General features: G+C 39.2%; 1 long non-coding RNA gene across 3 annotated transcripts in view; it reads left to right on the forward strand.

The window, feature by feature from the left end:
* The window catches only part of LOC113459121 (uncharacterized), a 29,405-nt gene extending 6,906 nt beyond the window's left edge, over nucleotides 1-22,499 (forward strand). For 2 of the 3 annotated variants that reach the window (XR_012580488.1, XR_003380006.2), the window contains 3 exons: nucleotides 15,484-15,593; nucleotides 16,543-16,654; nucleotides 18,479-22,499. This is a non-coding gene — a long non-coding RNA (uncharacterized LOC113459121). Of the gene's footprint in view, nucleotides 1-15,483; nucleotides 15,594-15,723; nucleotides 16,083-16,542; nucleotides 16,655-18,478 lie in introns of all 3 variants that reach the window. The other variant, XR_012580489.1, reaches the window with a different exon arrangement.
* The last annotated feature ends 1,406 nt before the right edge of the window (nucleotides 22,500-23,905 follow it).

A 23,905-nucleotide genomic window follows, 5' to 3' on the forward strand; every position in this document is an offset into this window, starting at 1 on the left:
AGGAAAATGAGTATTGACCAACAAAGAAAGCAATGCATTTCTAATGTGAGTAAATATAATCAATGTTGTAGAGGGATCCTACACTCATTAACATGAATCTGTGAGTTATCAAAAATAAAGAATCTCAGAATTGGTAATAGCTACAAATAAGCACAAATAAATTATTCCTGGAACTCTGGTGTTTCTTTGGGTAAAACCATAATCCTTTCTATGGATCTCCTGCATTCATGTTAAAAAATGAAGGATAAAACAATAACTCCTCTGAATTTATTGGTAAATAATTGGAAAATATTTTGAAGATAGAGAGCAGCACCCTTTATGAGCCAGTTTCATTCAAATTCTTGTTCTTTCAGTGTTTAATTGTTGGCATTTTAATGTCAACATGTATCTATAATAAATGGTGCCTTGATAGTTGCATTTACTGAAAAAGGTGTTTTAAGCTTGGAGTCACTAAGAAGAAAGATTTCTTTAACATGATCTGGACAGTTTATTTCTTCAGGAGAAAGAAAAGCATGGCAGACAAGAGAAGTAGATGTGGAGGTATTCATGCAATGTCTTTATAGTATGTTTGGCAATAAGAGAGATTTTCCTACTGTAAAACTATGTGTTTAGCCTGGTCCTTACTGTGCAAATCAAAGAATATGTTTATGTTAATCTGTATCTTTCAATACTGTGGAAAGCAGCTGACTAAAGTAAAAAATCAGTCACCTTCCCAATGAAAAGTCCTTATTTTCTACTGCTGAGTTAAAATTTTGAATGTTGATTTCCTAACATATTTTGAGACTTTTCGGTTGTTGTTTTTATCTTCAATTAGGACAAGACAAAGGGCTCAGTTCAGTTGTCTAACTCTGGATATTTACTGTCAGTGCCAATGCCAGACCAAATCCTACTTAACCTGCAGGTACTACACAAGCACTATGTTCAGGCCTTTGTTGCCAAAATTCAGGCAAATAAATCAAGCCTCAAGTCCAGAGTATATCATTCTTTTTTGAAAGGTTCAAAATTTTTTTTTTGGTTGTATAAGGAAGTTTTATTTCAATGATTTCCTTCAGAACATTGTGGAAACATTTTCTTGCAGACCGCAGCAGTATTGTTGATTTTCTATCAGGAATATTTGTCCAAATCTGCTTACCTCTAAAGGATGGTAGAATGTAAATACATTTTGAATTTTATTAGTTAAAATCAATGATTGCCAGTTCATTTCTAGCTTTACTTTGAGGTTTTGAGGTACCTGGTGCCCTGATTCCCTGGCAGAGGTTTCTTTTAGGTAAATACCTTTCTGTCAGAGCAGTAACCATTTTGTTGCCTGTCATCTGGAGAATAAGGTGCTATTTTGAGTTCTGTTCCCTGCCTCAAAGACTTTTAATGGATTTTTTTAATGCAAGGATCCTAATGTAAGAAGTGACTTCCAGACATCTTCTCCTTTGGCCTCCCCAGATGTTACTCAGAAAGATTTGCTTCCTTGCCTTTAGTCCCCTGGCTAAGCTACTTTTTGCTCTCAAAGAGAAGCCTTTCAGCCAGGGATCTGAACATCACCTTCCTTGCCCAGGGGTTTTCACCTGTAGAAGTTTGCCTGGCAAGGGATGAGCAGAGGAGAATTCTCTTCCTCCTTTCCTTTCCAAAGAATTAAAAAAAAAACAACAAACCACCAAATCCAAAACACAGTCTATGTGCAATTGGATGTGAATGAGAAAATGCACATGCTCTCTCAGGAAGAAGGAGGAATGGTATCATCAGTGAAAGCGTGTGTAGAAATTAACTATGGAATTTTTAAAATTCTCATTTTAGTTGAAATTGCCTGAAAAAGCAAAGAGGCAGTTTTTACTTTATCTTGTTCACCAAAATCTATTGAAAAAGTCTCTCAAAAAATATCAAGTTCTTTAAAAATAGTTAAAAATTAGTTAATAAACATCAAAATGAGACCACATATATTAATAACCTCAGAAACCATGGCTATTTCAGCAGGTACTACACTGGAAAATATAATGATTTTGTCTTTGCACCTAAAATGGAGGGATGTTCACTAAATCCAAATATAAATTACTGTAAATTTTTTGTGAATATTTGATTCTTAACTATGCTCTTCTAGCAAAGCATATTGCAGTCAGCCTTTCAGAAGTCACTACAAAACTTGCCACTTCCTTGGTACATTGTCCCTTTAATATCATATTTTGAAAAATCTCTTTGCTATGCATAGGATAAATTGAAAGAAGTATATGTTTGCACTAAATCTGTCTACCAAAGACTCAGGGTGGAAACATAATTTTGTCCTACCACTTACCTATCATCAAGGTTCTCCTCTGAAAGTACTTTTTATTTCATCCTGTGGAAGGCAAAAAGATTATTAAATATATCAGAAAAAAAATATGTAATATTATAATGGGTCTCCATTCTTTTTTATTCCAATATTTCTCTGAATAGTGTGCTAACATTATTTAGTGAGAAGTGAGATGTATTAAAATCAATAATTTATCCTCATATATGTGGACTTTCTTCCTGCCTAAAAGAGAGCTAGAGGTTTTACTGTGCCTCAGTCTATAAAGATTTATTAAGTAATTTTTAAACCATAAAAATGGAAAAAGTCTTCATCAGCTTCATTGAGGAAGGCAGTGAGAGACAGTGAACTTGTTCTTTTCATCCTTCTCAGTGGTCAAGCATTAAAAATATAATTAAAGAAAATAATTCTAGCAAAGATCTCCAATAAAAGCAAAGGTTGATAGGTTTGATGTATTGGGCTACTAAAGCAGCCAAGAGCAGAATATATTGCACATGGGTTGATGTTGAAGGGAGCAGCCAAACCCTTCCTGTTGAAGAGCTGTTTTTTATTCCTCCTGCGCTCTCTCACTCTCCCTTTGGAGCTCTGCCCCGTTTAGCTCCTGGGCTCCATCAGCAACCCTTGCTGCCACTCCCACAGGAATGGGGCTCAGCACAGCAGGGATCAGCTCCAGGCTGGAAAGATCCAGCTGTGCGGTCCAGCTGTGCGATCCAGCTGTGTGATCCTGCTGTGCAATCCAGCTGTGCGATCCAGCTGTGTGGGTGTGGGAGGCCCCTGCCCTGTGGGATGTTCACTCCATCACTCTGCCTTTGCCCATGGAGAGGCAGGGCTGGTCTCTGCTCCCAGAAGGTCTGGCTGGAACTTCCCTCGGAGGAAAAACACCCTGCTTGACAAAAGCTTCCATGGGAGCTTCCACTGGGCTGTGATGCTGTGGGTGTGACTGCGGGAGAGAGAGAGAAACTTTCCCATTTCAGTACCAGCAGATCAGGCCTTCGGGATCGTAGGACAAACACCAGAATACAGACCTTGTTTTTGCTCTAAATTGTTTACAAGTGAACTAGAAATAAATTAAAATTAGGTGACTCAGCTACATCCATTAATTTCAGGAAAGAAAACTCCCTAAATGGTGTGCATCATCCCAGAGGAAAACCAGGTACATAACACCAACCATCTTGCCAGACTAAGACAATTATCCACTTTCTTCATCAAGCATTGTCTTTTACACAAACATACATATATATATATTTGTAAAGGGAATAAGAATTATCAGGGCAGAGATGAGCAGTTTAGGGACAGAGAGAAAAATCCCTTTTCCCTTCTGAGGAAAATTTAAATAGTAAAGAATCTCAGCCTCAACAGAGAAAGCTGTCACCAGTTTCACAAAAAAGGCAGCTAAAAATGTCAACAGGTTATCTGCCAGCCTGTAGTCAATAGTTCTCAATTTTTCAAATAATGAAACAAAGCTTGAAGTTACAGAAAATTTCTTTAGCTAGTGTAAAATTAAATAAAATAATTTCATGGACACAGACTGCATGATCAATGCCAGTGCATGCAGTGGATGATCCTGCTGTAAGGGGCCATGGAAATCCACGGCTTGCACATTGACAAGGTGCTGGCAGTGGGAAATGAGGACAGTCAGTGAGGTTTCTTCAAGAATTCATTGCAATCACAGAAAGTTTCACTGAGATGTCAAAGTGGGCCTTCTTTTTTGTTTCTTTAACTATGAAGGATTTTGGAACCACAGTGTTTGCAAAGGAGTTAGTTCATCAGAGGATTAGAAAAACCAAAGTGGCAACGAAATAACTGCATAATAGCCCAAGCATGGAAAATATCCCCCTTCTATGGCAGTGCGGAAGTTACTTGGGGAATATCAAGAATTTTTTTGCCAGATCTTCCAGTCATTTGATGAGTATGAGAGATTTTCTTAGTAATTATGGCTTTTCTCTGATATAGGCTGTAACTCATAAAAGTATGGGGATATTTTCCTTTCCTTTCAATCTGTTTCAATTCTGTGTCTTATTTGTTTACTAAAATTATTTAGTTAAGATATCAATTGGGAGTCAGATGGAATGTTTTCCGGATGGTGTATTTTTCAGTTCATTCAATTTGGCCATCTAAAATGTTATTTCATTTCAGCTTTAGATCTTAGATCTGCTAAAATTAACATTTGCATTTTCGTAGCATCATGAAACATCTTTTCTTTTCCTTAATCATTTTATCAGAAATATCAATTTCAGGCCCAGGAAATTCTTAACAAATGTTAATCTATGGGTTAGCATTTGTCTTTGATAAATGAATTCAGCTGCAACAAAATAGCCCAAATAAACAAATTCTCCTGAAGGATCCAAGGAATCAGTGGTATGTGGTGGTACATCCAGTACAGGCAGCCCAGAAGGCAGACAGGAATTGCAATGAGGTGTGTAAACAAGAAGAGAGATCCTCCAAAAAGTTAAAATAACTTCTTTGGATTACAGTATTTCCTTTGAACCCATCATTCAAAGGACAGAGGAGTGAAATGAGGAAAAGGAGATAAGATGAAAAAATACATTTTAGGATTTAGCCATGAGTTAGTCTGGTAAATTGGGAGACTGGAAGGAAAACTCCAGTGAAAGAAGCTGAGAGCAGGAGAAATGGATGATTAATGGAAATCAGTGTTCTGAAGTGATTAAATTACATACGAAAAAATGTTTTCTATACAACACCCTCCATCACTAGTGAGCACCCACAGATCCCACTGCCCCACCCCCAACTCTTTGGGAAGTTTAAAAACAAATAATTTTATTATATAATTTATGGGAGAAAGTAAGAGAAAAGAGCCTCAAGCACTGCACAGTCACTGCTCAGAGTGGAGTCCTGCTGGCCCTTTCATTCCCTCTGCATTCCTCTGGGTTCACTTGGAGAGCAAACACTTTAGTTCTGCTCCAAATAGATGTGCTGAGCAATGGTGAGAAGGGGAGAGGAGACAAGTGAGGCAGACACAAGTGCAAGCACAGCCCAAAGCCCCCAGGCTGGGCTGGGGCAGCACCCAGCACTCACTGCCCTCCAGCAGGGAATAAAGGAGAAAGGGCTTTGCTTTAAGGAAACAGCTGTAGATTTATGTCCATGAACAAGGTGCTGGCTAGAACTCTGTTGAGGGGTTTGCAACTCTAATACCCTGAACATTTACGTAAAGCTCAAATAAATTAATGGAATACTTTTTATTCTTTTTCCTGGATTCCTTGTTTTAAGCACTGTTATTCCTGATCTGTTCATTGTTCCAAGCAAGTGATTTTAGGTGTGTCTGGGTGTGCTTGGGATATTCTTAAAATTCACGTAATATTTTTTGTCTTTTAATACTCTAACATTTGTGCCTGCCATGGACTCAATCATTTCTAATAAACCCAAAATACTTTTTTGAGTGTCTCCAGTGCAGAATTTGCATTGGTCACAATAATTTGCAGAGAAAATGGATGAGATTCTAGACTTTACTGATACTCCAACCAAAGCTCAGAAATTTTGAAAAATGGTATAATACTTACAAAATAAGATTGATGAAGGTGCATAGGAATATTTTAAGGTAACTCCAGGCAGTTTGGTTTCCTGATCATAATGCATGATAAGACATATCTCATATTTTATCCAGATTCAAAAAATTATTTAATGTGCTCTGGTAAGACACTTTACCCCTGTCACACTAACACAGTAAGGGAGATGAAAGCTTTACTCAATTATATAATTCCAAAGGTTTGGGATTCCTTTGGGGTCTTACCTTTCCTTCTGAGAATGACTTCTGAAAGCATTCAGTTCCCAAATTAAAACAAATGTGTGAAAGTACTTTACATCTTTGTGAGTGTGACAAATGGTGCATTAGCTGTATGATGCTGCATGACTCTGGTAATTTATTAAATGTACCCTCCTGGAATACTGCATCCTGCTCTGGAGCCCCCAGGGGAAGAAGGGCATGGACCTGTTGGGGTGAGTTCAGAGGAGGCCAGGAAGGTGCCCAGAGGGCTGGATTCAGCCTCTAGAGATGCTCTGGGGGGACCTAAGAGCACCTTCCAGCGCCTAAAAGGCCTACAAGGGAGGTAGAGAGAGATTTTTGACAAGGGAACAAGGTGGTAGGACAGGAGGGAATGGCTTTACACTGACAGAGGGCAGGTTTAGATTAGATATAGGAAGGAGTTCTTGACTCTGAGGGTGATGAGGCACTTGTGCAGGCTGCCCAGAGAAGGTGTGGGTCCTCCAGCCCTGGGAGTGTTCATGACCAAGCTAAATGGGGTTTTGAACAACCTGATCTAGGGGAAGCTGTCCCTGCCCATGGCAGGGGGCCTGAAACCTGGGAATCTTTAAGGTCCCTTCCAAGTCAAGTCATTATAGGGCTTGCAAAAAGTTTCTGTCTAGAATAATGGAAAAATCTGTTTCTCATCTCTATGATGAATTCTGGATGTAAAGTTCATATTAAATATCAAGAGAAAGTGTGCAGTAATAAAGTGAATAAAACTCTATGATTGGTTGCTCAGCTGTAGTAAATGCAACACAGTCCATATGTCTGGGTAAAGGTAGAAATGGCATAAATATGGAGGTTTCTACCTTTGGGAGGGGATAGAGTAGGTGAACTCTGCAGGCTGATATTTCACCTTGATTTTCAATGGTTTTCACCTGAATTTCATAATAAGAAAAAAAGTAATTTGGGAGCAATTATGCTGCTGATGCACTGGAGGCACTCATTAAAGATTTTCCTACCTGTTAATATCTATTTGCAATCTTTTGATTTACTGTAAGTTTATAAACTCACTGGGGCATGATCTGCCTTTATTTTGTTTGTTTGTTTGTTTGTTTGTTTGTTTGTTTTTCAGTGAGTATACTGTCTAGTGCAGTTGATTACATTACATTAATTACAATGATTAAAGCACGTACATTACTTAATTGATCATCATCATCATTGCAGCTGTGGTGAACACTGAGCCAGTGTTTGGTGGGAAATGAGCACTCAAAGCCATTGCCCTGAGCTTGGTGTAGCCACAGGCTTCCCTGGGGTTTGGAAACAGCCATCAGAGAGTGCAAACCTGAGCTGCAAGAGAAAATCATACTGGGGGGATTCCTTGGAAAAGCACTTTTGTAATTTATTATAAACCTGGACAAAGTACACAAAATGCTGGCTCACAATCATTACTACTGGAAATGTTTGCCCATGGACTGATATCAAGTAGAGAAGGCAGATGAAAATTATTTAAATACCAAGCCAGATTCCAACATTGGAATTATAAAGGGAAAAGAAAGATCAAAGCAGTATTTACAGTTACAAGTGCCATATGGACAGTGCCTGAAACCAGACCAGTATCATTTAAATGGATTAGAAAATTCTATCTCTGTACAGGATCTGAGAAAAGTTATTATCTGAAAGACATCCTCTGTTTTGCAGTAATATTTTCATTTTAATAAATCTGTCTGATTCTAGGATGAGCATTAAAGAATTCCAGCTGTTTGTGAGATCAGTCTTTGTAGCTGGGTAATGCATAAATACTAAATACAATAAATTTAAACTGGAGAAAGCAGAAAAAATACCTCATTTTAACAGAAATACTCAGGTTTCAATTTTTCTTTTTTTTATTGTTATCCAAGTGTTTCAAAATTTCTTGTGATTGAACAAGAAAGATTTGTCACATGTTAGGGAGAACTCCAGGATTAGGGGGACTTAACTGGAAGTTCCAGATTCAAGCCTCTAATATGAATTTCTTTCTGGAACTTTATGTTTCTGTCAGAAAGTAGTATTACAGAACATTTTTAACACTGATAGCTTGAATGAAAATTATTAAACATGAAGCAAATAACACATTGTGTTCAATCTTCACAGATATTTCATCCACTGGGACAGAATTTTACTGAATAAAGTAATTTTTTCTTACTGAAATATGGCCCAAAATTTTTATTTAAAGGCATGTGTCAGTCCTTCTCTTCATGACTTTGAAAATATCTCACCCCAGGTAAGAGGTAAGCCTGAATCAGCCTGAATTTACTCTTATAATTATTTTACACTGGGATGGTACCATTGGTTTGTAGTCCTGATATGGAATGCTAAATTAGGATGCAAACTGGGTGCCATTTGTATTAACAGGTGTATAACAACACGAATGCTTAGGGAAATTCACTTATCTTAAGATATCCATGACATAGACATTTATGTCTGTGTCGTCCTAAAATCCAATTTCTGCCAAATGGAAGGAAATTTATCTAACTGAATATGGGTGTCTATTTTAGGATAATTGATATCTGCAGAACAAATTCTGCCCATTGACTGAAAGAAGATCCCAGGGCTGCTTGAAAGGCCGCAGACATTGACACTTCATCATCTGAAGCCACCTTTTACAGGCCATGTCTGTGACTAAGCTCTTATCTGGGCACACGGAAATACACATGGATACAAAATCCCTCAGGAGTCCACAGCCTGGAGCCCTCATCCAGCTGTCCCCTGCACACACAGCCTGATAGATAAATCAAAAAATTAAAAAAAAACATGAGAAAAAGACAGTTTTATTATCTTTCACTGCTAGGAGTTAAACACACTGATGGGTTAGTCATGTTCCTTTTACCATAGGATCTCACGTTACAACTCTGCAATGTTGGGTGCTCAGAGCATTGCACACCAGCCATCCCACGGCCTCTGCAGAGCAGCTGTAAAGCCACAGTGAGAGTCCCCACCTTGTATCAGTCTGACTCCCTAACTGAGTAATTTGTCAGCATTCCCATTCTAAGAAACACCTTCCTACTGTTTCATTCCTGATTAAACTGCCTTGGAAATATAGGAATATGTACTTTGGAGAAGGTTTAATTTTGAGGGATTAAATTTTCCAAATTCCCCTTCTGTAAATCAGCATCTTCCCCTTCCAGAAAAATAAACACAGAGTTTAGAAATCACAGCATTTGAGAGGTATTTATAATTACAGTTTAGCATTTTTGCCCTCTCAGTAAGAACTGTTAGTAAGACCATGGACTTCAGTGGAGTTCCAGCAGTCTGATCCCTTGTGCAGGGCCCTGCACTACTTAGTGTAGTCTAAATTCCAGAGGTTCTTAGCATCCCTCGTTATGGAATTGCAGTTAATTCTGCAGAATGGTGCATTAAAGTGGCAAAACTAGGGAATAACCACTTGAATGCTAATGATGGAGGCAATTCAGATTGCTGCAGTGAATACAGAATCTGAGTGCACACAGAATCTCACATGCAATGGAACATCATGCAGTGAGTTTCACAGAGTTTCCCTTCAGCTCTCAATGTGGTGGCAGCTGAGGGGATATATTGAGGGGTTATATTTACTGACACAAGACAGCAGCAGGAGGGGTTCTGAAATCTTGCTGTCCTTTGCTACCAGAGGGAAACTACTGGGGAGCAAGAGACAGCAGTCCTTCAGTACTGGAACTCCAGTCCTGTCTGTCATCAAAAATGCTGATTTCCAAAGCTTTTCATCACCCTCCTTCTAGTGCTATTGCATGGTTGGCAAGGTCTGAGCATGATTCAAAACCTTGATTTGATCCTTGAAATACTAATTTTTATCTCAAGACAACAGTTTGATAGTTCATGTACTATTGTTCAGTTCAGTTCATTTTGCTAATGATGGTTTTCATGTATTTAACAATGCTGGATTAACCCAAAATGCCAGTTCATCCACACAGTTCTGAAGAGTTTGAAAGTTTTTCTGTTTATTTCAGCTATATCTGCTGGTCTAATAAAATATAATATTTTTCTCTAAAACTTTGTATCCATAGAACCTAACTGCCAGGTGAAATCTTTGTCATTAGAGACATTCAAAATTTATCTGGACAAGATGATCCACCTTTGAATATGGCCTTGCTGTGAGCAGGAGGTTGAACTAATTAGTGTCCAGAAACTGCTTTCAAGCTATATTAATCTGTGGGTTTGTAAGGTTTAAACTTGGTAGGTTTCAAAGCTGTCCTTTTTCTGTCTTTGTATTGAAGGATCTGGACAAAAATTTTGATTCTGGTAGTAGCTTGATCAGTTAAAAAAAGGCAGATTCTCAGCAAGCTGTGAGAAAATATGAAGCAACACAAGTTGAATTGCCAAGTATTCTGCAAGGTTCCTTTTAACTGCCCTGGGCTTCCTAAATGCAGGATGAATTTCCCACTGAAGACACTTTTCTGCAAGTCTGACATTTTTGCCCTCAAAGAAGAGAGTTCAATAGAGAAATTCAGGGTAATAGAAGCATTTAGTCTAAAAAACATATCTTAAATGCATCTTACAGTGGGATATGCAGCAGCATGGCTTGCAGAGGTAGATCTGTTTTGTGTGGAAATGCCTCTCCCTCACAGAGGAGCAGATTTGGGTATGGAAGGCGGAGCTGGAACTTGTCATGCCTTTACATTTGGGGGTGGTGGCTGGACAGAGGGAAAGAACTTTATCAGAAGAATGAGCCTAGTTTTCTTTTTAGAGCTTTCTTTTTAGAGGGGATCACATACACTGTCCTCACCTGCAACACATATTTGAATTTTCACAGTAGAAAATAGAAACAACCTAAGTTACATTTGAAGGAAATTTGTAGTCAATTTCAATAAGAGCTCTCTAAACTGCTAGTAAATCTTTTACACCCTTGGAGCTGAAAGGGAACTTTCATTTTCTGCAAGAATTTTTCAGTGTAGTACTGTGTGTTTATGATATCCACATCATATTTAACATTCACTTTAATGGATCAAATATTTCCTTAATTGAAAAACAACTCCAGTGCAGCAATGGTAGATGAGCTTTTTACTTGAACTAATGTTTTACTTCATCTAAAATTGATCATGACTAGTGAGGGCTTATTCATATAGTAGAGTGTAATTAAAAATAATGTTGTGATTTGGGTTATTCTCTATGGCCCCAATCCTGAAAATACACATGAGACTATCTTTATGCAAGACAGGTTTTATGCTAAGTTCTACAGAAATATTCAAGGATATAAAAAGGCTGAGATTAAGAAGTAATTTTAAAATTAAGATATATACAGATCTGTTCCAGTGCTCAGGATGTTCAGTAGCATTCATAGTGCCCTCACTGAACATCTCTACCTGCTCAGCATCAGGAAGAGCCAGCATTCCTAACTCATGGAAGGAAAACCAAACCTTATGACTCCAGCAAGGATAGGAGTTGAGAAGGGGGAATCAATGGATGAATTTTTGTAAAACCAACATTAATTGATTCGATTGAAATTAAAATAACAAGATGAAATTCAGTCCTCTGTTGCCAACACAGGAGCTTGTGAAGCCAAGAAGATTTCACTGAGCTCGCACTCCAGCTGCCTTATAGGAGTAAAAAGTAGTAAGAAATGCAACATTAGATGGTTATAGATCTTGGCTCACATCTTCTTGTAGCACAAATCAGTTTTTGAGTTTATCGGATGAAATATGTTTCCTGACACTGTGTAGGTGATGGAAGTTACAAAAAAAAATTACTTTGTTCATTTGCATTCATTAATATTTAAAAAAGTAACTAAAATATCATGTAAAATAATGGCTAGTAGTTCTGTCTATGAAGTTTATTGCTCTAGTACACTGATGATATTAATATCTTGGGGAGTATTGCAATTAAAATTTATTCATTCAAGAACAGTCAAGCAATGAACATTTATTGGTTGAATAACTAAATAAAATTAAAATATATCATTTCACTTATTTACTTTTTCCAAACAGCTGTTCCAAAAAAGCATGAAATAACAGATTTGTATTGAGAAGCAACTGATTTAATTTTATAAGCAGAATACATGAATTTTAACAAGTACAAGTTTTTAAGACAGAAGCATGTAAGAGAATTTTAGCAATCTAGAAATCTGCTGCATGAGATAATTTGTCTACAGTAGCATGGAATTCTCTCTGTCATGTTTTTGAGTGGGTCTCCATTATATTTGAGCTAAAAAAATCCACATAACAAAGACCTAGAAGAGAAAAAAAGAGTCACTTTACGTTTTGGACAGTAACTGACATATCTGAAAAATATATCTCCCAGCTAAAAAAGTAATTTTTATATTTATCTTCTATTTCCCGTTTCCCGTAGGTTTTACATATGGTCTCCATCCTTTAAAAAAATGAGCTTTGACTCCAGTGTGTGTAGATAATAATGTTGAGATTCTTCTTCCAAGGTACATGTTTACCTACATGGGGGTCCTAAGAAAATAAAGGAATCTCTTACAAGCCTGTGGCATTAAGTATTCCAGGAGCCTCTCGTGCAGTTTGCTTTGCTCCTAACAGCTCCTGTGGAGTCCATTTAAGCACTGAGCCTGTTCAGACTATGAAGCATCTGGGTAATTTATATTAATGCTAATGTGAGACATCCCTGCATCAGGGAAACATATCTTCATGTTTTTAACTTTCCATTCTTTTTCACTCTCCAGGAAGAGTTTGGAAGGATTCTGCCTGTGTAGGAAAAATTAAATGTCACAGACACATTTTATGAAAAATTCTTAGGATTTTTTCTCCTGAGAAGCTGAGAAGCCTCAGAGGAAAAGAAAAACAATAATTATCTGCTGCTGTGGAATGCAACAGGTGCATCTGTGATTGGTTCATGTTGGTTGTTTCTAATTAATGGCCAATCACAGTCAGCTGGCTGGGACTCTCTGAGAATCACAAGCTTTTGTTATCATTCTACTTCTCTCCTTGCAAGCCTTTTGATGAAATCCTTTCTTCTATTCTTTTAGTATAATTTTAGTATATAATTTTCTTTTAATATAATATATATCATAAAATAATCAACCAGCCTTCTGAAACATAGAGTCAAGATTCTCGTCTATTCCCATGTCGGGGCTGCCTGCAACTTCCACAATTAACACTAACTGAAGATGTATTTTATTCTTTAGAATTGTTTTTCTAATTTTTTTTTCACTCACAGGCCAGTTGTGTTCAGTCTGTCCACTTTTTATTTTTCCCTCTTTTACCATGATTAGCTGTAACTGGGTTAGGCTTAATCCTATTTGATAAATGTTGTAGCCTAACCCAGACTCTGTTTCACCAACTCCTTTAGAAAATGTGTGAATATGGAAAAAAATAAAATTATGGAGTTGATTTTTAAATGAATTTCTTGTGGAAAAGGCAAAAAGGAGGACCCAGGAGCAGAGACTGAAGCTGTAGCTCTCCTACCTCCCATGCCCACAGCACCAGAGTTAGGTCACACCTTGGTGACCAGCTGGCCATTCACATTGGCTACCCAATGGCTCAGCTTCAGGAGAGCAGGGCTGGGGCTCCCTAGACATGTGCTCAGGGTGGGCTCAGCCCTGTCTGTCCTGTTCCCTATAAAACAGATTTCATTTAAACATTTCTGAGGATCATGAACACACCCCTGCAAAAGGCAGATCCAGTGTCTTTAATGCATCTTTTTTGTCTCATCTGATCCTTCTAACCTGAGCTTCCACCCAACACTTATTATTCTGTCTCGGACTGCTGTACTGAAGGACACTCTATCAGGAGATTTTTGTTCTCATGTCAGTACTTACAAACCTCCATGAAGTCATTCCCTTAATCTTCTCTGCATAAATCTAAGCCAGCACAGTTATTTGATTATATCAGTATAAAGAACAATTTTCTGTCTTTTCATCCTTCCCTTGTTCCTTCCCCATACTGTCTGCCCTTTAACAAAATCCTTCTTGAAAGAAATTACTTGTTTTCACATCCATGGTGTCCAGCTAGTGCAATTCTCCTTGTAAAATTCACTTGTAGTTTGAACAGTTCAGTCTTTTCTCCACTGAGAGGAAATACTTGGGAACACCACAGAACAGTCTAAGCATGATCCCTTCATCACGTCTCTGTCTGCTGTCACCATATTCAGCCATGGGGAACGTGGCCTGTGCCCAACTTCCCTGGGGTTTAATGCCAGACTTGCTGTGGGCGATCACCTTCACAGCTCACAGTGTCATCTCACCTGTCAATCTTCTCTGGAAGTCTTTAAGAAAAATGCTAAATAGGATCATGCTCATTGGCCAGCTGTATTTAGATATCCATGCACCGAGTTTTCACTTAAGCTTTAAAAGCACACAATTGATGTGCATTTTTTTTATTTTGTAATACTTAAATTTCCATTGAAAATGTGGTCAGAAGTTATAGACGGCTCTGTGCTTGTATCAGCTTTATTACTTTTTCAACCAAATTTATTATTTCATTGAGACAATATATCAAGTTAACCAACACAACCTATTTTCAATGTTTCCTAGGCAATAAGAAATAATTTTACTACCCCTCCTTTCTTTGGCCATTCTTTAGAGCTGAAAGGCCCAGTAGGCCCATCAAATTCTGTACTTTGCTTTTTTTGTAGTTTCTTATGGCCCTGGCTGCCCTTCAATTTTCTGAAACAAGCTTACAGTTTTAAGTTTTATTGAAAATCAGTGCTAAGGATACAGAGACCTGCTCAAACAACATTTTGAACTCTCTGATGCAAGCTACCCAGACCTACAGATATAAAAATATGCGATTTCAATAGTGTTTTTTAATGTTTCTTTACTCACTGTAAGAAGAGAAAATACACCATTGTCATCACTAGATGCGCTGCCATCCCAGCGTATTGACTGCTCTACAAAGCCCAAAAGAGAAACCTCTTCTCTTACTGCAGACAATTCTATAGACATAATTTACTGTTCAAAAAACCCTCACTTCTTTACAGATTCCTTTGTCCAAATTTATTTGCACAACATTACTTTTATCCAAAACTTTCCTTTCCCTGTAATTTTCCTTATGCCTTTACCAGTTATTACAGTTTTATGTTCTAATTTATATTCCCCAATCTTTCTTCCTTTCTTTCTCTCTCTCTTTCTTTCTTTTTCTTTTCTTTCTTTTCCTTCTTTCCTCCCAAAGCTTGTGAAACATTTTTAAATATTATTATTATTCCCATTATTTCACTTTAGCACTCATGTCTGAATTTTTAGCTGGAGTGATTTCATTTCCAGCCACAGGGTTCTAACTTTTTTCTTTTTATTTATTTTTTTCCATTTCAGTTTTTTACCTCCAATTGGTGTGATCAAAGCTGTCCTCACAGTTATGACTCTGTGAAACTGCTCATGTGAAGCAGAGAGCTCACAGATGCAGAGCAGATGTGCTCAAATCATAAACACTTGAAGTTGAAGCTACATAAAGAGATGCAGCATCACACAGAGCTCACTCTGAGCAGGCTAGTAGTATAAGTCTGATTGCATGATGATTTGGAGCAGTATTCCCCATGTTCACATTTTAATATCAAAACTTATCTTTTTTTTTTTTTTTAGGCAACAGCTGTGTTCTGAATAGCAGAAACTGCAAGACGTTTCAGCAGTTCCTGTCAAAAATTCTGGCAAGGTGCAAACAAGCTGGCTCAGGTGCAAGGAGGCAAATGCTGGTGAGTGAGGACGTGACACTGAAGTTACCTGTTCCTATCACCATTTGGCAGCTGCAGAGGCTGAAGAGCATGACCAGGCAGTTTGGGAATACACAGCCATCATCTCATCCATTGTTTCTATGCATTTCAGTGAGCTGGAACCACCCATTATCAACCGAACCTTTGTCATGCTCACACACCACTGCTGGACACCAATGAGATGTGCTGGACAACCAAACATCAACAAAATGATCTGTGGAAAGGGAGGTGTGGAGGGATAGAACGTAAGAGAATAGGGCAGAAGGCAATCTCACACCTGAGGAGTTGCACCCGTACCAATCACCAAAGATTAGGATCAGGCCTGCCCTTAATAGGCCACAGCTGTGTCCAGTAAGAAGAGGAGTGCTACAAAAGAGTGGGGTAGCTGGGTGAAGAGAGAGATAGAGTTTGTTGGCTGTGTTATGGAGAAGTAGTGCTGCAAGGAGGTGCCCATGAGAAATCACCAAGAAGGTATGGAACTTTGTAATAAGGTGATAGCAGGGAGGATCCTTGTTTGTGCTGTCTTCCTCTTTTCCTCCTCTTTATTTTTTTTCTCTTCTATCAGCAGTTTTACAGCTTATCATGTAGGTGCCTTTTTTCTTGACTATTGAATGATTTCTTCTTTGCTGTGAACTATATTTAATGACTATCAACTCCACAGGCTCACCTCCCTTTGTTTTCACTTTGTTTTGATTCCTTTATTTTGCATGGCTCAGTAACCTGCATGCTTTCTTGTTCATAGTGTGAGGTTCACCAGCTTGTGCTCAAGGCTTTGGTCTGTGGCACTCTGTCCTACCTGTCAGGATATTAGCTTGTGAAGAGCCATTAAATGTTTGCTTCTGAGCTCTAAGTGATTCCAGCAAACAATATTATTTTTGACAGAGAATAACACTCTACCTCCCTCTTTGTCCACTCATCCTTTCCTAAACAGGTAATAGGAGATGAAGCAGCATTCCAATCCTGCAGACCTCAGCAAGTTTCATTCCTCCTCAGAAGGCTGAATATATGCTCAAGAGTGCATTTCAATTCCTATTATTACACAGGTCAGTAACTTTGCTGTATAGGAAATTAGCACATTTGTCTCCTATTATCCCTGAGTGCCTTGATTACATTTGTTCTTGGCATCTTGATTTTTTACTAAATTAGTTCTTATTTATCCTCTTCTCTTTTAATAATTGAATACCTCCTGAATTATCCTTCTTGTGTGACCCCTTAAGCAAGTGAGGTGCAAGTTACACTAGAAGTAACTTTCCTCTATAATTAGTCTTGCACAAAAATCCTCTATTTAACTCCTCATTTTTTTTCCCCAGCAGTTTGCTTCCACAGCCTTACACACTGCTTTTTTCACACAAGAGCCAAAGGCAGTCCCTGGATGTGGTCCTTGCATGTTCAGTGTCACTGCAGGTTCCTTGTGAGCCCTCTGCAGTCTGTGCATCCATGATGCAACCTTAGAGTGCTTAAAAGTTGCATCAAATAGCAGCCAGCCATGGGGTATTTGTAGTTTTTACAACCATATTGCTCTGTCAAGGTAACTTCTGCAGTTTCTCTTAATACCTGTGAGTGCCTGAGTGCTTTCCCTGTTGGCTTTGGTTTTCATATGCTGTAGGTCGTTTCTGACTTCAAGAAGAAATAAAACCTGGTTTCTCCACTCACACTCACTGATCCATCTCTGTCTACAACATATGAGACCTACAGTGTTGTCTGGAAGGAAAATATCTCACGCTGCTTCTCAAGTTTTCTTGTGAAATGCTCGGTGCCTTGTTTTTTCTTTTTTTCTTCTCCCCTTTTCTCTGAGGAGCAGATTTTTCAGAGCAGAGTAGGCTGAGGGTTTGAAGACTACAATGTAATGGTATCAAAATGACTCAACTGACTCCTTCTGCTAAGTCAGAGCCCACTGCTCCATTCTATAACCCAGAGAGAAATCTAAGACAAGCCAACCACCACTCAGCACTGCCATGTAAAAAATAAGGAGATGTGAGAGACCTGTCATCTTGATAGAAGAATAATAATCTTTCAACTTCTCTTCATTTAGATATCTCTTTACTGTTTTGGGAGTCACTTAATCATAGCAGATTAAACATATGCCATATATATAAGTAATGCTGTTCCGGGGATTTAATGGGAGCAGACTGATTAAATCCTATCAATGATACAGGTGTCATCAGAACGGTCTTGAGAAAATGAACTTGACACTGAAGTAGAATCCATCACTCCGCTACTGAATTACTAGACTTAGGAGTTTTTACCAAAATTTAGGGACAACTCACCATATATCTAAGTAGGTATATCACATGAATCTAAAATCTTGCCCTTTTCTGGGTCTTAGATATCAAGTATCAAACTGTAAGAAGAATATTAGGATTTACCAGTCTGAGCCAATTCTGGGGTACAGCACTGCTATGGGGCTATTTTTGTGGGTTTTTTTTTTTTTTGGTTTTTTGGGGTTTTTTTTGGTGGTTTTTTTTTTTTGGTTTTTTTGTGGTTTTTTTTTAAGCATGGATGAAAGGAATGATGCATCTTGTCTTTCAAAAAACCATGGAAAGCTAAAACCACTACCCTAACTTTTCTTAGAGTTGAACATCAATGTGAGTCTGGAGGACCCAATTTACAGCTGATGTCTAGCTGACATAAAGAAACAAATCATCTTACCAAACTGGGGAGTGACATCACCTTTAGTTCACAGCTCCAGACACTGAATAAATATTTTGTGTTGCCTTCTTTTGAAAAGTTGTTACTAGCAGAGATACTTTGGTTTGCTTTTTAAACGCCTTTAGAAAAAAGCTCACATAGACGCTACTTAAGCTGTCGTGTTGCAAGCATCTTTCATCATAAATGAAACTTGTATATTCATGAGTTCTCAATTTCAGGCATCGTACCACTGACAAGTATATTCTGGATCATATCAAGTGTATACAGCAGAAATTTGTCAGATGCACTGTGTCTGACCATGAGTAGCAGCCATCAATGTCAGCTGATAGAAATGATGGAATACACCTGTGTTGCTGTTTCTGCTCCAAACTTTGATGAAAGGTGAGACTTTCATGAGCTTTCCTGGTTGCTATGATGCCATTTTTAACATATTTCAGGGTTTTACTCAACATTGACTTTTTATTTCCGTATTTGTATCTGAAGTTGGCCAGCATACTTCACTCCTGGCCTTCCCCTAAGTTTTCAACACCCCTTGGCCCTGCTCAAGTATAGAATTCTATTAGTACTTTTTTCTGTAAAAATTCCTCAGAGAAGTAATGTTTTTAATCCCCATAGAAAACAACCATTCTCCACTGAGAGAATTTCAATTTCCAGAAACACCGAGGCTACGTTTCTTTTTGACTAGATGATATCATTCCTAAAAGGAATAATGCAGTAGCCTGTCCAAAGCGTGCCTTGCTTCCAGAGCTATTTCCCAGCCTGCATTAAGGAGGTCATGCAGGGGAATTATGCACTCTCTGTATATGTTTCTCTGGGGAGCTGGAACAATGAAGATGGTTGTTCTGTAAAACCATGATTTTCTGATGCCACTTAACAAAAGTCATCCTGGTGAGCTGCTGGAATCAAAGCTGCTCTCTGCAACCTGGCAGCTGACCACAGGCTGTTGTCTACCATTGGGCCTAAGATGTTTATCCACTCTCTGATTAGATCTATTAATATACATATTTTTCCCTTCCAGCTGATAACTGGTGGAATTTAGTAGTACATCTATTTGTACCCAATGTGCCTTCCCAATTGTACCCAGTCTATGCTTCCTTGCCCTTCCTTTCAGCTTTTACTATGGCTTTGAAATTAATTCTACAAGTTATTGAGTCCCCAGTATCATAAACTAGTGAAGTGGAAGCTGCCGTCTCCCAAAGGAACAGCACTTCATCCTGTTTCTACCTGCTGTGCTTAAATATGGCCAGGAACCTGAAACCACTTTATTCCTTTTCCAATTCCTCTGAGATGTTATTTTTTTATCCAGTATATTTAATTATTTTAATACAGTGATTAACAAGCTGATTCACTCAAATTTGGAATAAACCTTTCAAATGTGTCCAGAAAATATGGAATGTCTGGGATATTCTGCATCTGTGAAATATTCAAAAATCTTTATCTTACATTTTCTTGGGGGTAAATCTGTTGCTCTGGACCGTGTCTTGGATAAATAGGTAGATTTTCAAAAGACATCAGAGTTTGTTAGCTTTAATTCATATCACAGCACAGACACTTGAGTGCCCTCTGGGCTTTACAAACATTCCTGTGAGTGCCTCCTGAACTCTCCTCTCATCCTGCATGAGGTAACGCTGCTCGCTGCCCTCCCTCTGTCACTGACCCTTTGTTCTTCCAAACACAGCAGAGACAATGACTCCTCTAATGGAGGACATGTCTCCTAAAACATCAATAAAAGTGTTGGGTACTTTGGGTTTGCTCTTTTCTAAGAGTAGGACTGATCACAGACAGGGGGGTTTGTGTTTCACTTGAGGGGAGACAAGTGTGGCCGTGTAAAACTCTCCTGTTTTCTGCAGCTGACTCTATCTGAAATCCTTTGACTTTATATCAGCTGATCAGATATTCATTTGACCAGAAAGAGAGGGAGTAAGCACAAGGGTGACACAGCATGACTGCCATGGCACCTTCTCTCTTTCTGCCCCCTGTCACAGCCAAGTAACTTCTTGGTGCAAAATAAGGTAGCCAAGAACTGCAGTGCAGATTTCTCTGCTTCTCAAGCAATGCCACAGCCTCCTCTCAGGAGAATCATAGGCTTTACTGAGACTTTAACCTAAGCCTGATTTGAAAATAATTCCCTCAGTTTCTCTGGTTCAGTCTGGCCCCTTCTCAAAACAATTTTTATCTTAGTGGTAAGGGGACTCATACAGAAAACACAGATTTGGTTGCCTTCAGGCAGAGACAGTGTGGGCCTACAGACTCTCCACTCACAGAAAATTGCTGTATGCTAAACTGTGGTTGACAGCAAGTGATTATCAACATATAGAGCTTTATTCAAAATTTGTGTCTACTTCTGAGGAGACCTTAACTCTTGTCAGGACTCTGAAGCAGCACATGTGGAAATGCAGGTCCTTTCAGATGGAGGTTACATCACAGCTGCCACCCCTGCTGAGACAGGTCAGTGCACATGAGAAATGCTGCTGCTGAAAACAGCTCTCAGTGCACTGAGAGGCTGGGCAGAACCTGAGTTTGGGTTCTGATCATTCAGATTTTGGCATTATTCATGTAAAGCAGCACCAACTGCAGCTTATAGCCTAACTCTTTGAGGGATCCACCCTGGTTTGTTGTAGGCCAGAGAAAAAAATCTTTGGGAAAATTTAAATTTAATTGTATCTGTAGATTGATTTCATGTAGGAATTCTGACTTTTCGCTTCTATATTAATGTAAATATTATTCTATTAATATATTTATAATCTAATTTACTATTTCAGTGTTAGTGAATGGAACTTCACTGTAGAATGAATATTTCCAAACTGACATTTTATGACAATTTATAAATTCCAGTTAATGAAATTACTTGCCTGTGTAAGGAAGTTCATATAAGAAAAAAAGAAAGGGAAGAAAGGCAAGGATATTTCAGAAGTGTTGTTGTCATGTAACTTAAAGTGTCTTTTCTATGTACCTTCATTCAGATTTAGATACATTGACAATTGCCATAATTTAGCTGTATGTGGTGGTTTGACCAGGAAGGAGTGGGAATTCTGGGAAGCTGTGGTCAAACCAATGAAGGTTTTGGGTTTGAGACTGGCACCCGGTGTAGCCAGTGGGGTTTGGACACACCTCCGAGAATACACAGGGGTTAAAAGCAGGGCACTGCCCTTGGCACTCTTTCTTGGGACGTCGCGGCGAAGAGGTCAGATCTCTCCCCCGTCCAGCCCAGCCGCTGCTGCTGGGCGGGGGAGGGGCAGCCATGCGGTAGGCCCGGGGCCTGGACAGAGATGGGGGTGAGAAAGCTCTCAAGGATGGAAGGGTGGGGGAGCCCCAAGAGACATCGGGCAGCCATTCCCCCCCCCCCAGGAGGGAGAGAGAGGAGAGCCGGCGTCTGAATGTGATAGCAGCCGCCCAGGAGGAGAAAGGGGAGGGAAGAGTGCAGCCTGGCCGGTGGAGCAGCAGCACCTGTGGGAGTACCAGCATTCTACCAGCATTCTGAGATAGACAGAGACTGAAAACTTTTAACCCTTTCTTTCATGATTGGGGCCTTGCAAAAATGCTAATCCTCCTCGAAGCTGAATAAGAAGGGAGATAAGAGATGAGATGAGACAAGGACCTGGCCCGAAGAACGTGGAGATGATTGGATGGGGAGAGATGATTTGGAGTGGCCTTTTGGCTGGACTTTTCTTGTGGCCATGGACTCAGTTGTTCCTGTGACACAGACTGCATTTAGGGGGAGGCAGTGCCTCAAAACCAGGAGGGTTCATTCGTGAGGACCCCCCGGCCCCAGGGGGTTGGAAAAATATGGGGGGGACAGATGTCCCAAAGCAGAGACTGTGCCTTTTTGGAGTGAGACAAGGCATCCTTGAAAGACAACCCTAAAAGCAGCTCTGGTCCATGCCGTCAGTGGTGAGAGCACTGGGCATGGAAGGAAGATGTCACAAGCGGCAAAAGGACTTTTTCCGGGCGGTGCCGAAGTGACAAGGAAGCACACGAGGTTTCAGTGTGTTTCCAGGAGAAGCCTATGGAACAAGAAGGACTCCTTTCCTCTTCATGAACTGCAGTTTGAGTATACTAAAGTGTGGGGCCAAGGCTGGGCAGTTGATTTGGGAGAATGTATCGGATTGGGAAAGTCAGGGAGTGGGGAGGAGGAAAGTTTTTTTGTAAGGTTTTCAATTTCTTTTTTTCTTTTCCTTATAGTCTTTCCCTATTTTCCTGTAGTTTAAGTAATAAAGTGTTCTTTATGTTTAAGTTAGAGCCTGTTTTGCTTATTCCTGGTCACATTTCACAGCAGACACCAGGGTGAGGCATTTTCATGGGGGGGCACTGGCTCTGTGCCAGGCTCAAACCATGACACTGTACAAAACTCTTTTTGCCTATAATACATCTACAATGATTACATTTTGCCAACACATCATTCTGTCAAATTATTCTGCCTATTCTTATGTACTATTTTCATTTTTCTCTCCATGTTGCTTGATGCCCTGCCTTAGGACCACCTAATGGATTTTAAGTAGTTTAGCTGACCTTAGATGTTCCTAGTATTTTTACTACCATAATCCAACATACTTGAAAAGTAATAAAGTTCATGACCGTGGTTGAAAGCAGTGGGTGCTGGTGATATCAGTGGATGTGCCCCACATCACCCAGAGCATGGGCACACTCACCCTTGTCAGACCATGAAATTCTCCCTGGCTCAGAGGCAAACCACTTGCCTTGCCACTCTCCTTGGGGTGGTTTTCATGCCCAATTTCAAATGCAAAGCAATACACCATGAGAATACAGGGAATCATTTAAACTTGTTTTGACCTATCTATTAAAAACACCAGAATCTCAATAAAGTGAATCTTGCATTCATAAACAAAGGAAACGTTCTTTTGCCTGTAACTTTTGAATCTGTGTCAAAAATAATTTACAAGCAGTATTTCCTCAGTCTGTCAGTAAAATCCCCATTTGTTATTCTTGTTTTCTTAAGAACAATTTTATGAAGTTCAGATCTGTCTCCTATGGGAAATGAGTGAAATTATCCTCAAGCCCCTGCAAGATCCCACAACAAATTCTTGTGGTTAAATAATTTCATCTGTTATGCTGTGTCCTGAGGTACCAGGTTTGTTGTCACAATACCTGGCTTTGCCCTTCAATGTAGATGTATTTTTTGTTAAATAGTCATGATGTTTGTTTACCTCTGGAACAGACTGCATTAATTCAAGAATGGAAAAATCAAGCCAAGTGGAAATAACACTTGGGTTTTGACTACCCAGAGTATTAGGAAATAACAGAACAAAATCATTCTCTATCAGCAAGACTGGCTTTTGGAGGAAGGAGAAGGAAATGTGGCTCTCTGAAACTATTAAATGAGATAAATGCATAGTTTGGAAGAAATGAATGTTATATGTTTATTTTAATATTTCACTTCAGGGGGCTAGAGGTTACAGTGAATGCATTGTTTAGGGCAAAACTGGACTGACCAAGCTGGAAACCAGAATTCTTATTTAATTACAAGCAAGATATGGCACAGATAAGAACCAGGCTGTATTTTCATGTCTCTTCAGCAGTGGTTTTTGGTCCTGAACAAGCAGAGCATCCTGCCCCCTGGAGCTGGCAGGTACCTGGAGGCTGCTCCAGCCTGAGGCAGTGGAACACTGTGCAGCAGATCCCCAGGG

Source organism: Zonotrichia albicollis, chromosome 5, assembly GCF_047830755.1.
Source record: "Zonotrichia albicollis isolate bZonAlb1 chromosome 5, bZonAlb1.hap1, whole genome shotgun sequence".
NCBI classification, from domain to species: Eukaryota; Metazoa; Chordata; class Aves; order Passeriformes; family Passerellidae; genus Zonotrichia; species Zonotrichia albicollis.